Source organism: Hemitrygon akajei, chromosome 3, assembly GCF_048418815.1.
Source record: "Hemitrygon akajei chromosome 3, sHemAka1.3, whole genome shotgun sequence".
NCBI lineage: Eukaryota > Metazoa > Chordata > Chondrichthyes > Myliobatiformes > Dasyatidae > Hemitrygon > Hemitrygon akajei.
The window spans coordinates 204,503,781-204,521,894 of NC_133126.1; the positions used below are offsets into that span (position 1 = coordinate 204,503,781).

Sequence of the window (18,114 nt, forward strand, 5' to 3'; positions counted from 1 at the left end):
GGCGGCCCATGTTTTCCCTACTGAGCCTTATTCTTTCTCTGAATGCTCCTTTATCATATAACATAAAAGGTATAGGAGAAGAACTTAGCCACTCAACCCATTGAGTTGCTTTACCATTCCATCATGACTTATTTATTATCTGCTGCCTTTTCCCCATAACCTTTGATGCCCTGATTAATCAAGAACTTATCAACCTCCACTTTAAATATATTCAATGACTTGGCTTCCATAGCCATTGTGGCAATGAATTCCAGAGATTCACTCCCCTCATCTCCGCTTTAAATGGAATTCCTTCTATTTTGAAGGCTGTGTCTTTTGGTCCTTGAGTCCCCCACTTTTCCGCATCCACTGTAGGCCTTTCAATATTCAGTAGGTTTTAGTGAGATCCCTCTCATTCTTCTGAACTCCAGGCCCAGGCCCATCAAACGTTCCTCACACATTAACCCTTTTATTTCATGAATCATTCTTGTAAAATTCCTCCGAACCCTCTTCAATGCCAGCACATCTTTTCTTAGATAAGGAGCCCAAAACTGTTCACAATACTCCAAGTGATGCCTCACCAGTGCCTTATAAAGCCTCAAAATTACATCCTTGCTTTTATATTCTAGTCCTTTCAGGATAAATGCTAACATTGTATTTTGCACTGATTTCTGAATTTGCTCCTGGATTACAAAACAGTCTACGCCTTTACTCCTTCTATCAAAGTACATGACTAGACACTTCCCTAGACTATACTCCATCAGTCACTTCTTTGTCCATTCTCCGAGTCTATCCAAGCCCTTCTGCAGACATCCTGCTTCCACACCACCACCTGCATTTCCACGTATCTTCATATTGTCTGCAAACTTGACTTCAAAGACATTAATCCAGTCATCCAAATCATTGACATATAATGTGAAAAGATTCAAACCCAACTACAAAGTGTGTTTCCTTTCTGAGTACTGAGGAAAATTATGCGTTTCACCTGTATGTCCTGAGTCCAGGCACACACAGCCCATATGCTGTTGTTAATGGGCCCCACTCTTTCTCTGAATATTCTTCCTTAGAATACTTATTGAACGCTCAGATTTACTTTAATCTTGTCTGCTGTGATTTCTCATTACCCATCTTAACTTTCCTATTTCAGTCCCACACTAGTTTTATCTGCAATTATTTATTTAGCGGTATAGCATGGAATAGGCCCTTCCGGCACTTCGAACCACACCGACAACAACCCTGATTAACCCTAAACTAATCACGGGACAATTTACACTGGCCAATTAACCCATCCAGTACATCTTTGGTCTGTGGGAGGAAACTAGGGAAAACCCACACATTCCACAGGAGGACACACAGAGACACTTTACAGAACGGCTTCGGAGTTGAACTCCGGATCCGGAATGCTCCGAGCTGTAACAGCATTGCAATAACCGCTATGCTACTATGGTGCCACTGTCGATTTTACGTCTTGAGAGGCCTTCCCTATTATTAGTTCTCTATACTCTTCTCTCTATGCAACTCTCAATATATCCTGACATCCAGGAGGCATTGATTGTAATTGATTAGATTTCAAAGACTAAATAAAGAGCAAGAACATAAGCTATAAATTACAATAAGCATATGTAAAAAATCAGTTAAATAAATAGTGCAAAAACAGAAGGAAAAAATTCAGAGGAATTGTTCATGGATTTACTGTCCATTCAGAAATCTAATAGCAACAGGGGAAGAAACTATTCCTGAAACATTGATTGTGTGTCTTCAGGGTCCTGTATTCAAGAACAGAGAACAGAAAACAGAAAACTACAGGCCATTTTAGAAAAATTATTAAATCAATTATTGAGGTAAAAACAGCGCATGAAGTAAATCAATGCTGCATGTGTATTGAACATGGAGAACATTCAAAAGCTTTATAACAGCAAGATACAATCCCATATGATTTAATAATAATATCTCATGCCCCTATTGACATCAATGGATCTGGGGTTGAGAGGGTAAACAGCCTTAAGTTCCACGGCATCCACATCACCAAGGACCTCACAGGGTCTGTGCACACCAGCTGTGTGGTGAAAAAGGCACAACAGTGCCTCTTTCACCTCAGACTGTTGAGGAAGTTTGGTATAGCTCCCAAATCCTCAGAACTTTCTACAGGGGCACAATTGAGAGCATCCTGACTGGCTGCATCACTGCCTGGTATGGGAACTGTACCTCCCTTAATCGCAGGATTCTGCAGAGAGTGGTGCAGACAGCCCTCTACACCTGTAGTTGTGAACTTTCCATGATTCAGGACATTTACAAAGACGGGTGTGAGAAAAGGGCCCAAAGGATCACTGGGGACCCGAGTCACCCCAACCACAATCTATACGCTGATTTGAGTGTATTTCTATGTTGCATTGACTGTTGTATTTATTATAAATTAATATAAATTATTATTAATAGTACTATAAATTCATTTCAATTCATGGTCCAAATATATGACATTCACTGGTTCTCTCATCCTTTAGAATTGACTGAGAAATTGATTGCAGACTTGGGGAAGGGGAAGGGGAAGTTGAGAAAACACACCAGTCCTCGTCAAGGACACCTTCAAAAGGCAACACCTCAAAAAGCTGGTATCGTGGTTTCCCGTGACGTCATCGTCGAGAATGGCAGCTTAAGTCACTAGCTCCTCTGGAAAAACGTGTATTAAGCCCCGTTAACCCATCAAATATAATATTTTTTGAAAAATACTTGAACTGAAAAGAGGGGCAAGAATGGGGAAAAGAAATGGAAATAAAAAAAGCAACACTGCGGAGCCTGCGTCTGAGAGGAGTGCAGCGAGCAGCTCTCCTACCCAACCGCGTGCTAGCGAGGCGGACGCTGGGCCTTGTTCAGGCAAAATGGCGAATATGTTCGAAATTCTGAAAGAAATAATAGAGGTCCAGAAAGATATAAAACAGCAGATCCGTGATATTAAGTCAGAGCTCGCCAGCGTCAATCAAAAAATATCGGTGGCAGAGACTCGAATTGAGAAGGTGGAAGATAGCATTCAAAACATGGAACAGATACTGAGTAAAACAATAAAAATATTACATCACCAAGAAGATAAACTACTTGACCTGGAGAGAAGAGCACAGCAGAAAAATATCAGAATCTACAACGTTCCCGAAGGAGTGGAGGGCTCGTCTATGACAGAGTTTGTCGTAAAGTTACTGCGGGACGCACTGGATCTTCCCTCGGATATGAAGCTGGAAGTCGAAAGAGCCCACCGTGCGCTCGCCCTGAAACCTACCCAGGACAGAATGCCACGCTCAATAATAATTAAATTCCTTCAATACAACACCAAGGCGGAGATTCTACGAAGGGCCTGGGATAAGAAGAGAGTGTTTTTCGATGATAAATTAATATATTTCGACCAAGATTACCCCCCCCCCCCGCAGTCTTGCAGAAACGCAAAGAATATTCTGAAGCGAGTAATAAAGCAAAAAAAGATTAGATTTCAAACTCTGTACCCTGCTAAACTTCGAGTGTTTTATGACAACGGGACGCAGTTATACCAGACAGTGGAAGAGGCGACTACAGACATGAAGGCCAGAGGGTTGCCCATCAGCGTGACCAAAACGAGGGAAAGCCTGGCTGAGGAACTATCCCGCTCCACTTGGGAAATACTGCGAGAATCGAGAACGCAGGAGACGGGAGGAGGTCGAGAGAAGTATATCAGGAAGAGACCGGGAGTTTCCCAAAGACAGTCCTCACCCTCTTCAGAAGAGCCATCAGGTTTGGCTAACTTTAAAAATGTTCAGAAGTTAAACGGAAGCAAAAGTACACAGTGATATACCTATCTTGAGAAATACTTATTATAATGTGGATTTTATATTACTTACGGTAGTTGTTATTCTTTATTCACTCACTTACTCCTTTTTCCCCACCAAAATGAGAATATATATGTGTGTATATATGTGTATGTATGTAATATATGTGTGTGTATCATATATATTTGTGTGTGTGCACATATATATATATATATAGGAGGAGTACACAGGGAAATCTTTTCTGTGTAATGGATTTGTTCACTGACTTTTATGAATACTGCAATGGGGGCCCTCAACTCACAAGTAGGAGGGGTTATCCCCCACAGCTAGACGTTTCCTCTAGCTCAACACAGGGTCATCTACTAGAGACCTCAGCCTTGGAATCACATGTTCATTGCCATTTTTGTTATTATTTGCGTTTCTTGGTTCTTATTTGTTCAGGGAGTAGAACGATTAAGTTTTATTCTAATTTCAATGATACATTGACAGATAAATACAGATGGCTACGGACAAGGTAAAATTCATTTCTTTTAATGTCAATGGGCTATTAAATGCAATCAAACGTAAGAGAAATAAAAAAAGAACAAGCCCATGTAGTATATTTACAGGAAACTCATTTAAGTGATAATGAGCATAAAAAACTAAAGAGAATGGGCTTCACTAATCTGTTTTTCTCCTCATATAAATCAGGACATAGGAGAGGAGTTGCTATTATCTCAAGTAAGCTAAATTTTGAAAAAGTATTCGAAATGGGAGATAAAGAGGGCAGATATATTCTGGTAAGGGGGAATATAGACGGCAATTCAGTTACTCTATTGAATATATATGCACCCTTGGGAAGTGATATTGGTTTCTTTCAGAAAATTACAGATATTATGGTAACAGAAACAGAAGGTCTCCTGATATGTGGGGGAGACTTAAATTTACAATTACAACCAAACTTAGACTCTTCCAATAGAAAAACCTATGAAACAAAATCTTTACATAAGAATGTTAATACACTTTCTGAGGATGTTGGTCTAATTGATATATGGAGGGACCTTTTCCTTGACAGAAGGGATTACACTCATTATTCTGCTCCTCATTCTGTATATACAAGAATAGACTATTTCACAACATTTGGAAAAGACAAAGACAAAATAAACACCTGTGGAATTGGGGACAATAGATGTAAGTGACCATGCACCTATATATTTATCTGTTAATTTTGACCTACAACCAAAGAATGCTATTTGGAAACTAAATTCAAGTCTACTCAATGATCCATACTTTAAGGAACAAATTAAAAAAGAAATTGGTCTCTGCTTAGAATTTAATGATAATGGAGAGGTTTCACCTCCCATTTTATGGGATACTCTGAAGGTGGTCTTAAGAGGGAAAATTATAGCGATATCTTCATATAAGAAAAAAATAAGGAATAAAACATTAGAGGAATTACAAAATAGGCTGAAGGAACTAGAGAAAAAACACAAATTGAATTTGGCACAGGATACATTAGGGGAAATTAAAAGAATTAGGAATGAAATAATTAGTTCGGCTACGCAAGAAAACAGGAAAAACTTAATGTTTCTGAAACAGAGACATTATGAAAGTGGATCGAAATCTATGAAAATACTGGTGTGGTAACTGAAAAAAAGATAGCAGAAAATACAATTCACAGAATTAGGGACCCAAGAACAAAAACGATAAAAAATAAGCTAAGTGAAATTCAAGAAGCTTTTGAAGTGTTTTACAAAACTCTATATTCCAGAGTTCCGGGGAAAGCATAACCCAAATTGACACCTTCTTGAATTCTCTAGAGTTACCCACTTTAAGCAAAGAACAAAATAGAATGATGACTGCTGACATAACTGAAGTTGAATTAGAAGCTGCAATTAGTAGGCTTAAATTAAGCAAGTCTCCAGGATCAGATGGGTATACATCAGAGTGGTACAAAGAATTTAAAAATAAGTTAATTCTTGTTTTACTCCCCACACTGAACTGGGCTCTAAAAAAGGCACAAATGCCACCCAGTTGGAAGGAAGCAAAAATCTCAGCTATACCGAAAGAAGGCAAGGATGAAATGGAATGCAGGTCATTTAGACCAATATCCGTTCTTAATATAGATTATATATTATTTACTTCCATCATGGCCAAACGATTAGAGGAGTTTCTACCCATACTGATACGTAACGATCAGACAGGTTTTATACGACAACGCCAAACACAAGACAATATATGAAGGACACTTCACATTACGGATCATATACAAAAAACTAAAATCAAAGCAATAGTGATAAGCGCGGACACTGAAAAAGCATTTGATTCGGTTAATTGGAATTTTCTTTACAGAGTTTTACATAGATTTGGTTTCCATGACACAATTATTAAAACTATACAGACACTATATGACAATCCTACTGCTAGGATTAAAATCAATGGATATTTATCAAATAGTCTTACCCTATAAAGGGGCATGAGACAGGGTTGTGCATGGTCACCGCTACTCTTCGCGTTATATCTGGAACCATTAACTCAATACATCAGACAAAATGAAGATATCAGGGGAATTACTATTAAAGGGACAGAGCATAAATTGGCTTGTTATGCGGAAGACATTTTGATCTATCTAGGGCAACCAACATACTCTTTACCTAAATTGATGCAATCCTTTGAACAACATGGTCAATTATCAGGATACAAGATCAACATAGATAAAACCCAATTACTTTCATATTACTAAGGCCCACCAAGAGAAATTGAAAGTCGATACCCCTGGGCATGGCACACAGAGTCTTTCAAATATTTGGGCATCATTATGCCAAAAGATTTGGCAAAATTATCAGAATGTAATTATCAGCCTTTATATAAAAAAAAATTAAGGAAGATGTGGCAAGATGGAACCCGATTCCTTTTTTCAGTCTCAGTTCAAGGATTGAGTCTATTAAAATGAATATACTGCCCAGACTGTTATATCTCTTTCAGACCCTACCAATAGAGATTAATCAAAATCAATTCAATGAAAGGAACAAGATGCTATCAAGGTATATTTGGCAGGGTAAAAGGCCTACAGTTCATCTCAAAACTTTGCAATTGGCAAATGAAAAGGGGGGATGGGGCCTACCTTCTCTTAGAGATTATTATTTTGCAGCACAGTTGAGAGCTGTGATATGTTGGTGCAACCCATCATATGACGCTCAATGGAAGAACATTGAGGAGCGGGTACTTCCCATCCCCATACAAGCAATTTTGGCTGATAACAACCTGCAAAGGTACATAAATACTATTGATAACCCATGGGTGAAATTGACTCTTAAAATATGGAAAACTACTATAAAAGAATATAATCTAGAGGGAGATATGGCAATTCTTAAATGGTGTGCATATGATTCGGATTTTACACCAAATAAATTGGATGCTAGATTTAAGGACTGGACAGCTAAAGGAATCTTTGCAACATAATGAAAGAAGGAACACTCACGAGGAAATCTGCAGATGCTGGAAATTCAAACAACAACACAGACAAAATGCTGGTGGAACACAGCAGGCCAGGCAGCATCTATAGTGAGAAGCACTGTCGACGTTTCGGGCCGAGACCCTTCGTCAGGACTAACCAAAAGGAAAGATAGTAAGAGATTTGAAAGTAGTGGGGAGAGGGGGAAATGCAAAATGATAGAAGACCGGAGGGGGTGGGATGAAGCTAAGAGCTGGAAAGGTGATTGGCGAAAGTGATACAGAGCTGGAGAAGGGAAAGGATCATGGGACGGGAGGCCTCAGGAGAAAGAAAGGTGGGGGGAGCACCAGAGGGAGATGGAGATCAGGCAAACAACTAAATATGTCAGGGATGGGGTAAGAAGGGGAGGAGGGGCATTAACGTAAGTTAGAGAAGTCAATATTCATGCCATCAGGTTGGAGGCTACCCAGCCGGTATATAAGGTGTTGTTCCTCCAATCTGAGTTTGGATTCATTTTGACAGTAGAGGAGGCCATGGATAGACATATCAGAATGGGAATGGGACATGGAATTAAAATGTGTGGCCACTGGGAGATCCTGCTTTTTCTGGCAGACTGAGCGTAGGTGCTTAGCGAAATGGTCTCCCAGTCTGCGTCAGGTCTCACCAATATATAAAAGGCCACACTGGGAGCACCGGATGCAGTATATCACACCAGCCGACTCACAGGTGAAGTGTCGCCTCACCTGGAAGGACCGTCTGGGGCCCTGAATGGTGGTGAGGGAGGAAGTGTAAGGGCAGGTGTAGCACTTGTTCCGTTTACAAGGATAAGTGCCAGGAGGGAGATCAGTGGGAAGGGATGGGGGGGGGGGGGCAAGTGGACAAGGGAGTCGCGTAGGGAGCGATCCCTGCGAAAAGCAGAAAGGGAGGGGGGAGGGAAAAATGTGTTTGGTAGTGGGATCCCGTTGGAGGTGGCGGAAGTTACGGAGAATTATACACTGGACCTGGAGGCTGGTGGGGTGGTAGGTAAGGACAAGGGGAACCCTATCCCGAGTGGGGTGGCGGGTGGATGGGGTGAGGGCAGATGTGTGGTAAATGGGAGAGATGCGTTTGAGAGCAGAGTTGATGGTGGACGAAGGGAAGCCCCTTTGTTTAAAAAAGGAAGACATCTCCTTTGGGGGAGACAGAGGAATTGTGAGAAGAAGGAACACTATTCTGTTTTGAAATGCTTAAAGAGAAACACTTATTAGAAAAACAAGATTTTTATTGGTATTTCCAGATGCAACAATATGTTAATAAGACGCTTAAAAATGTAACCAAGGCAAGTACATGCTTGATAGAGCTATTTAGAAAAGCATTAATTCAGATAATGATAGTAGAATCATTTCAAGCATGTATAAGGGGTTGTCAAATCTTAAAACACATTTGACTTCATACATTAAAACAAAATGGGAGAAGGAAGGAGGGATAATTATATCTGAGGAAGAATGGACAACAATATGGAGGTATCAATGGAAGTGTACCAGTTCACAGAAATGGAGGGAGTTTGGATGGAAAAACTTGATAAGATATTTTATTACACCCTCTCATTAATCCCATTATGATAGTAACCTCCCTGTTTGCTGGAGAAATTGTGGAAATCAAAATGCAAATCATTATCATATTTTTTGGGACTGCCCTGTTATCAAAAACTATTGGAGGGGGATACACAATGCCCTACAAGACATCTTTAAATGTGAAATACCCTTAGAGAGTAAGACCATATATTTTGGATATATACCTCAAGAATGGATGAAAAGAGATAAATATTTAATGAATATACTGTTGGTGGCTGGCAAAAAGACTCTTACTAGGAAATGGTTATCACAGGAGAGCCCAACTTTAAATACATGGATGGAAATTACAATGGACATTTACAAAATGGAGAAGATAACAGCATCTGTTAATCATAAGCTGGAACAATTTGATTCATACTGGGGAAAATGGTTTAACTACATAATGCCTCATAGGCCTGATTTTATTCTCACAAATCAATGAATCTGTTGTAAAAAAAATCACTCCCTACTTGTACATAGCTCTTTCCTTTGGCTTGATTTTTCTTTCCTATAAGTGTATACCTCAGATAAATACTTTGTGGAGATTTGTGATATATATGATATATATGTACAATGTTTGAAATACATCTTATGGAAATGATTGATGATGAACTCCAATAAAAAAATAAATTACAAAAAAAAAAGCTGGTATCACAAAGGACCTCATTCACCCAGTCGTGCCCTCTTCTCATTACTACCACCAAGGAGGTGGTACAGGAGCCTGAAGACACATATTCAACATTTCAGTAACAGCTTCTTCCTCTCTGACATCAAATTTCTGAATGGATAACGTGCCTCACTTCTTTTTAAAACCCCTTTTTGGACTACTTATTTTACTTGTTTTACACTTATGACTGTAAGGCTAAGCACAGCTCCAATGCCATATTCAAGTTTGCTGATGACACCACTGTCACAGGCAACTAATATCAAAGAAGATACTAAAAGCTTTTTTAAGTATATAATGGGTAAAAGAGAGTCGAGGGTAGATATAGGACCAATAGAAAATAACGCTGCAGATATTGTTTTGAGAGATGCAGAGATGGCAGGGGAACTGAATGCTATTTTGCATCAGTCTTCACAGTGGAAGACATCCGCAGTATACCGGACATTCTAAGATCGTTAGGGAAGTGAAGTATGTATAGTGAAAATAACAACTGAGAAGGTGCTCAGGAAACTTAATGGTCTGAGGGTGGATAAATCTCCTGGACCTGATGGAATGCATCCTTGGCTTCTGAAGGAAGGAGCTGGAGAGACTGCAAAAGCATTACCAGTGATCTTTCAAGAGTCGATAGATTCTGGCATTGTATTGGATGACTGGAAAACAGCAAATGTTCTGCTCTTTAGGTAGGGTGGGAGGTAGCAAAAAGGAAACTATAGACCTGTTAGCCTGACATTAGTGATTGGGAAGTGGTTGGAATTGATTGGTAGGGATGAGATTACAGATTACCTGGAGGCAATGACAAGATAGGCCAAAGCCAGCATGGTTTCCTGAAAGGAAAATCCTGCCTGACTAACCTACTGCAATTTTTTGAGAAAATTATAAGCAGGGTAGACAAAGGAGATGCAGTTGATGTGGTGTACTTGGACTTTCAGAAGGCCTTTGACAAGGTGCCGCACATGAGGCTGCTTAGCAAGACAAGAGCCCATGGAATTACAGGGAAGTTACTAGATTGCCTGATCAGCAAAAAACAGAGAGTGGGAATAAAGAGATCCTATTCTGGCTGGCTGCTGGTTACCAGTGGAGATCCACAGGGGTCAGTGTTGGGACCGCTACTTTTTATGATGTATGTCAATAATTTGGACTATGGGATTAATGGATTTGTGGCTAAATTTGCCAATGATACAAAGATAGGTGGAGGAGCTGGTAGTGTTGAGGAAACAGAGAGCCTGCAGAGATTTAGACAGTTGAGGGGAATGGGCAAAGAAGTGGCAAATGAAATACAATGTTGGAAAGTGTATGGTCATGCACTTTGGTGGAAGAAATAAATGAACAGACTATTATTTAGATGTGGAGAGAATTCAAAATGCAGAGATGCAAAGGGACTTGGGAGTCCTTGTGCAGGATACCCTAAAGCAGGGGTAGGCAACCTACGGCCACCCCCCCCCCCCCCCCGAAGGTATTTTGACCGGCCCGCAAGCAAATATTGGGATACTATGCTTATCTGACCTGCAAGTGATTTTTCCTTATTCTGAGTGTTTCACACAACCACACTCATGGACATGCATAGCGTCTAGTTACACTGGCCCCAGGGTCCATTTTGTTCCATGAGGGGAAGGCAGACTACCTTATTAATATGTATTAGATACTCTCCATGCACACACAGGCTTTCAGATGGGATCGTTCAAATTTGTAAACAGAAACAGCATCACTGTGTTTTAACAAGAAATCTACGCTAAGTATCCAGATATTTACATGTGCTGCAATACTTGTTGAATAACTTGCATTTTGAAATAAAATCGATGAAAAAGAAATCGGCTCGTTTTGCTGATTTTTGCTTGCATGCAAATGAGTTCAAGCTGTTTGCTACTCCATTTAATGTGGAGGAAGTGGATACTGCATCAGAAATTTTTCAAATGGAATTGATTGAGATGCAGCGTAATGACATATTGAGATCGAAATTTCATTCCAAAGTTGTGTCAGTGCTTGACTTCTATAGAAAATATATTCATACAAATAACCATATATAACCATATAACAATTACAGCACGGAAACAGGCTATCTCAGCCCTTCTAGTCCGTGCCGAACGCTTACTCTCACCTAGTCCCACTGACCTGCACTCAGTCCATAACCCTCCATTCCTTTCCTGTCCATATACCCATCCAATTTGTTTTTTAAATGACAAAATCGAACCTGCCTCTACCACTTCTACTGGAAGCTTGCTCCACACAGCTACCACTCTCTGAGTAAAGAAGTTCCCCCTCATGATACCCCCAAACTTTTGCCCCCTAACTCTCAACTTATGTCCTCTTGTTTGAATCTCCCCTACACTCAACGGAAAAAGCCTACCCATGTCAACTCTATCCATCCCCCTCATAATTTTAAATACCTCTATCAAGTCCCCCCTCAACCTTCTACACTCCAAAGAATAAAGACCTAACTTGTTCAACCTTTCTCTGTAACTTAGGTGCTGAAACCCAGGTAACATTCTAGTAAATCTTCTCTGTACTCTCTCTATTTTATTGACATCTTTCCTCTAATTCGGTGACCAGAACTGTACACAATACTCCAAATTTGGCCTCACCAATGCCTTTGTACAATTTTAACATTACATCTCAACTCCTATACTCAATGCTCTAATTTATAAAGGCCAGCATACCAAAAGCTTTCTTCACCACCCTATCCACATGAGATTCCACCTTCAAGGAACTAAGCACCATTATTCCTAGATCACTCTGTTCTACTGCATTCCTCAATGCCCTATCATTTACCATGTATGTTCTATTATGATTTAGACAGTTGAGGGAAGTGCGAAGTATCCTAACTTAGTGGACCATGCAAAAATGAGGGCATCATTGTTTGGCAGCACTTACCTGTGTGAGCAACTATTTTCAAAAATGAAGCACACCGAGAACCATTTGAGAACATGGACTGATGCCCATCTGGATAATGTCTTCCTCTTGGCATCAACAAGTCTGACACCCAATATTCAGAAGCTTTCAAGCAGCAAACAGCATCAAGTTTCACATTGATTTTTCGACTGTTTGCATTAAAATTTTCTTTTTTATTATACTTAATTTACCACCATTCAATGCATCATGTTCATATGTTTTATGTTTAAAGATTATTTGTGTCCTTTTAATAGATTCAAAAGATGCCTTGATTGAAATAAATTGCAACTAAACTGAGTTCTTTGATTACTTCCGTAATTGGCATCCTTGGTTAAGCACAAATGATTGTCTAGCATGCGTTATTCATTAATTTGAGACAAAACATAACTAGATGCATTTAAATGGATAATTCCCATATTTCAAGTTTTTATGGCATTTATCTGGCTTATTAATACGAGATCCGGCCCACAGAGGCAAAAAGTTTGCCGACCCCTATCCTAAAGGTTAACCTCCAGGTTGAAATGGTGGTGAAGATGGCACAGAATATAAGAGCAGGGATGTGATGTGAGGCTCTATAAGGCACTCGTGAAACCACACTTGGGAGTATTGTGTGCAGTGCTGGGCTCCTTATTTTGGAAAGGATATACTGACATTGGAGAGGGTTCAGAAAATGATTCCAGGAATGAAAAGGTGACCCTATGAGAAGTGTCTGGCAGCTCTTGGGCTGTATTCCCTGGAGTTCAGGAGAATGAAGTGGGATCTCACAGAAACATTTTGAAAGTTAAAAGGCCTGAACAGATTAGATATGGCAAAGTTACTTCCCATAGTAGGGGATTCTAGGACAAGAGGGCATGACTTCAGGATTGAAGGACATCCATTTAGAACAAAGATGCGCAGAAACTACTTTAGTCAGAGGGTAGTAAATCTGTGGAATTTGTTGCCGAGTGTGGCTGTGGAGCCAAGTCATTGAGTGTATTTAAGGCAGAGATTGATAGGTTCTTGATTATCAAGGGCATCAAGGGGTATGGGGAGAAGGCAGGGGAGTGGGGATGTCTGGAAGAATTGGAGCAGCCTGGCAGCTCTTGGGCTGTATTCAGCGGACTGGTGTGCTCAGGACATTTTTAATCTCTCCCTCTCCCTGCATGTACTGCCCTCCTGTTTCAAATTGTCCACCTTTGTCCCTGTACCTAAGGAAACCAAGGTAGCAATTTTGAACGACTGATGCCCTGTCATACCTACCTCAATTACAAGCAAATATTTTTAGAGGCCGGTTAAAAACTATATCTGCAGCATGCTACCACCCACACTGGACCGCCTACAATTCGCCTAAAAATGGAACTGGTCTACCGATGCCACCATAGCCACAGCACTACACAACGTCCTCACTCACACACACATTAGAATGCTGTTCTTGAACTAAGTTCAGCATTCAACAGCATAGTTTCCTCCAGACTTGACAGGAATCTCAGAGACCTCAGCCTGCATCCCACCTTGTGTAGCTGGATCCTAGACTTGCTAACACATCACAGACAGGTGGTAAGGATGGGCTCCCTCACCTCTGCCCCTCTGACCGTCAACACAGGTGCCCCCCCAAGGTTGTGTTCTGAGTCCCCTTCTCTACTCCCTTTATATCCATGACTGTACTGCCACACAGCTTCAATCTGCTGATCAAATTCACCGATGACACGATTTTGATCGGTCTTATCTCTAGTGGTAATGAGACAGCCTACAGAGGAGAGGTTAACACCCTGACACAGTATGCCAGGATAACAACCTCTCTCTCAATGTCAAAAAAAGAAACAGCTGATTGTGGATTACAGGAGGGATGGAGACAGGCTGGCCCCAATCAACATCAATGGGTCTGCAGTTGAGAGGGTGAGTAGTTTCAGTTCCATGGTATTCACATCACAGATGATCTCACCTGGACTGTACACACCAGCTTTGTGGCAAAAAAAAAGCACAACAGTGACTCTTCCACCTCAGGCAACTGAATAAGTTCAGTATAGGCCTCCAAATCCTCAGGACCTTCTACAGGGGCACCATGTCAGGGGCATCCTGACTGGCTGTATCACCGCTTGGTATGGGAACTGCACCAACGTTGATTGCTGGGCACTGCAGAGAGTGGTATAGACAGCCCAGAGCATCTATGGATGTGAACTTCCCTCCATTGTGGACATTTATAGCAGCAGGTGCAGAAAGAAAGCCTGAAAGATCAGTGGGGACACCAGTCACACCAACCATAAACTGTTTCATCTGTTTCCATCTGGCAAACAGTACTGCCGCATTAAAGCCAGGACCAACAGGACAGCTTCTTTTTACAAGCTGTTAGACTTTTAAATTCACGTGTCTGTACATTGCAACGGGGTCATGACGCCAAGATTTTTCTCACATAAATCTCACATTGTGGGATGGATGTAAGATTTAAATAAACTATTTTTATATAAATTCTAAACCTCTATGATAGAAGTTTCTAAGATTATGGGAGGCAAAGATGAATGGATATTTAGACAGACAATATATTTTTCTTGAGATTAAAATGACTAATAGCAGAGGGCATGCATTTAAGGCGAGAAGGGTAGTTTCAAAGTTTATGATGGGCAAATATTTCTTACACAGAGAGCAGTGGATCCATGGAATGTGGTGCCTGGGATTGTGGCACAGGCAAAAACATTAGAGACTTTTAAGGGACATTTAGATAGGTACACAAGTGTGAGGAAAACTGTTATTGTATAGACAGAAGAGATTGGTCAAGTTAGTCATTTGATTATTAATTTAATTGGTTCTGCATAACATTGTGGACCAAAGGGCCTGTTCCTGTGCTGTAGTGTTCTATGTCCTATTATTATGACTACTGTATTTTTTTTTTTTCTCAGCTCAAGCTGGTAAAACCTGAGGGACAGGCATAACCAAGCAGTCATTTCTCAATTGCTAGACACTCTTGGACTATTCTAGTGGTGTTTAGTATTGTGGCTTTCTGGAGATTTACATAAATATTGCTGTCCAGGCCTAATTGTTTAATATTATTGTGTAGTGACTTTGGGATGATACCAGTTGTAGGTATTACCATCGGGACAATGTGTACCCTGTTCATGTTCCGTAGTCTATTATTATTATGTTCAGATTCAGGCACTTTTCAAACCAAAGTACCTTCTGGTAACCGCTTTATTTTGGGTGACAGCAGTAAAGCATTTACTTTTGTTAGTTGACACTTTTTTTAAGGTAAGTGGATACTTCAGATATAAAGATCACTGCAGGACGTTATAAACAAACCTACCATCAAACTCGCTGTTCAAAAGCAAATTAAACATTTAATGAGAATTCACTAAATACAAGTTCCCCATATGCACATCTATAATCACATCAAGCTACAGATGTGCAGTGGGGAGCATCCTAACATGCTATATCACTGCAGGGTAGGGAAACTGCACTGCGGCAGACAGGAGAGCTCTACAATGGGTAGTCAGAACTGCCCAACGCATCACCAGCCTACCCATTATCAAGGACATTTATACAGAAACATGCCAGAAAAGGGCCAGTAACATCATGAAGGATCTCACCCGCCCTGCTCCTGGACTGTTTGTCCCATTCCCATCAGGGAGGAGATTATGTAGCATCCACACCAGAACCAACCAAAAAGAGTTACTTTCCCCAAGCAGTAAGGCTGATCAGCACCTCCACCCACTAACCTACCCATTCACACCCCAACCTCCACTACATTATCACTTCCTGTCAGTCACCTTGTGTACAGACACTCCTGTGCCTAGAGTCACGGTATGGTCATACAATCAATGTTTATAAGCTATCTTATATATTTATATTCACTGTGTTTTTTTATTATAGTGTTCTGTTTTTTTGTGCTGCATCAAATCTGGAGTAACAATTACTTTTTTCTCCTTTACTGGGAAAAAAAGGTCTGGGAACGCTCAAATATTTTTCCCATATAAATTAATGGTAATTGCTTCTTCGCTTTATGACATTTCGGATTACAAATGGTTTCATAGGAACACTCTACCTTCGGATTGCAGGGGAAACCTGTATTTCATTAGGGGTTTGAGGAGATTTGGTATGTCACCAAAGACATTGGCGAATTTCTACAGTTGTACCATGGAGAACATTCTAACTGGCTGCATCACCATCTGGTATGGGCGGGGGGGGGGGGGGGGGGGCTACTACGCAGGACCAAAATAAACTGCAGAGAGTCGTTAATGTAGTCAGCTCCATCATGGGAACTAGCCTCCATAGTAACCAGGACATCTTCAAAGAGCAATTCCTCAAAAGGCAGCACCCATCATTAAGGACCCACAACACCAGGACATGCCCTCTTCTCCATGCATCAGAATGGAGGTACGGGAGCCTAAAAGCACACACTCAGTGATTCAGGAACAGCTTCTTCTCCTCTGCCATTCGAATTCTAAATGGATATTGAAGCCACGAATACTACCACTACTTTTTTATTTCTATTTTTGCACTGCTTTTTAATTTAACTGTAATTGATTACTTTTTTCTTTTTCTATTATTATGTACAAATTTCAATACATAAGCCAGTCATATTAAACCTCATTCTGATGTATGGGAGACCAGGAGAAATAGTCACTTTTTCCAAAGTCTAGTGCATACTGACCACCTATACAGCAACATGGGTGGCATGGTTGCATAGCAGTTCGTGCAATGCTTTATAGCACCAGTAACAGGGATTCATTTCCTGAAGCTGTCTGTGAGGAGACTGTATGTTCTCCCCATGACCAGGTCTCTTTCCAAAATCCAAAGATGTCCAGTTTAGTGTTACTAAGTTGTGGGCATGCTGTGTTGGTGCCAGAAAAGTAACAACACTCACGGGCTGACTCCTGTACACCTTTGGACTGTGGTGGTTATTAATGAAAATTACCATTTCAGGGCATGTTTCAATGAACACGTGACAGATGAAGATCATCTTTAAAGGGGAATGAAGAGGGGAGTGAAAGTCCAAGGTCCATGCTGAGAGGATGGTGATTACACAGCGTACGATGTGGAATATTGCCTCACCCTGCCAGTTCACCCCAGATTCAGCATGTCATCTAAAACTTTGTGACAAACTTCAAAAGATATGTGGTGGAGAGTCAACTGACCAGCTGTATCACACCCTAGTATAGAGACACTAATGCTCTTGATCAGAAAAGCTCACAGTTCAAAGTCAATTCCTTATCAAAGTACATTTTCTTGTGTGCATTCTCAGTAAATCCAAACACCATAATAGAATCAATGAAAGACCACTGCCAACAGGACAAATAACCAATGTGAAACTGTGCAAATATAAACGAAAAAAATAAATATTAATAATAGATAAATAAGCAATAAATATCGAGAACAGACAAAAAAACTTCAAAGGCTAGTGGATACTGTGCAGCCCATCACGGGTAAAGCCCTTCCTACCATTGAGCATGTCTACAAGGAGCAATGGCACGGGAAAGCAGCATCCATCATCAAGGACCCCCTCCATCCAGGCCATGCTCTCTTTTCACTGTTGCCATAAGGGAGGTGGCACAGGAGTCTCAGGTCCCTTACCAGCAGGTTCAGAAACAGTTATTACCCCTCAACTGTCAAAACCTTGAACCAGAGTATAACCTCACTTGCCCCATCACTGAACTGTTCCCACAATCTGTTGACTCACTATCAAGGACATTTCATGTTATCAATATCTCTTGCTTAATTTTTTTCAATATTATCATTTTGTTTTTCTTTTTTGTATCTGCAATTTGCTGCTTTTGCACATTGGCTGATTGTCCATCTTGTGTG

The 18,114-nt window shown here is 40.6% G+C and overlaps 1 protein-coding gene across 3 annotated transcripts in view; it reads right to left on the reverse strand.

The window, feature by feature from the left end:
• Window positions 1-18,114, reverse strand: part of abcf3 (ATP-binding cassette, sub-family F (GCN20), member 3) — a 182,753-nt gene that overhangs the window by 81,286 nt on the left and 83,353 nt on the right. The window lies entirely within an intron of this gene.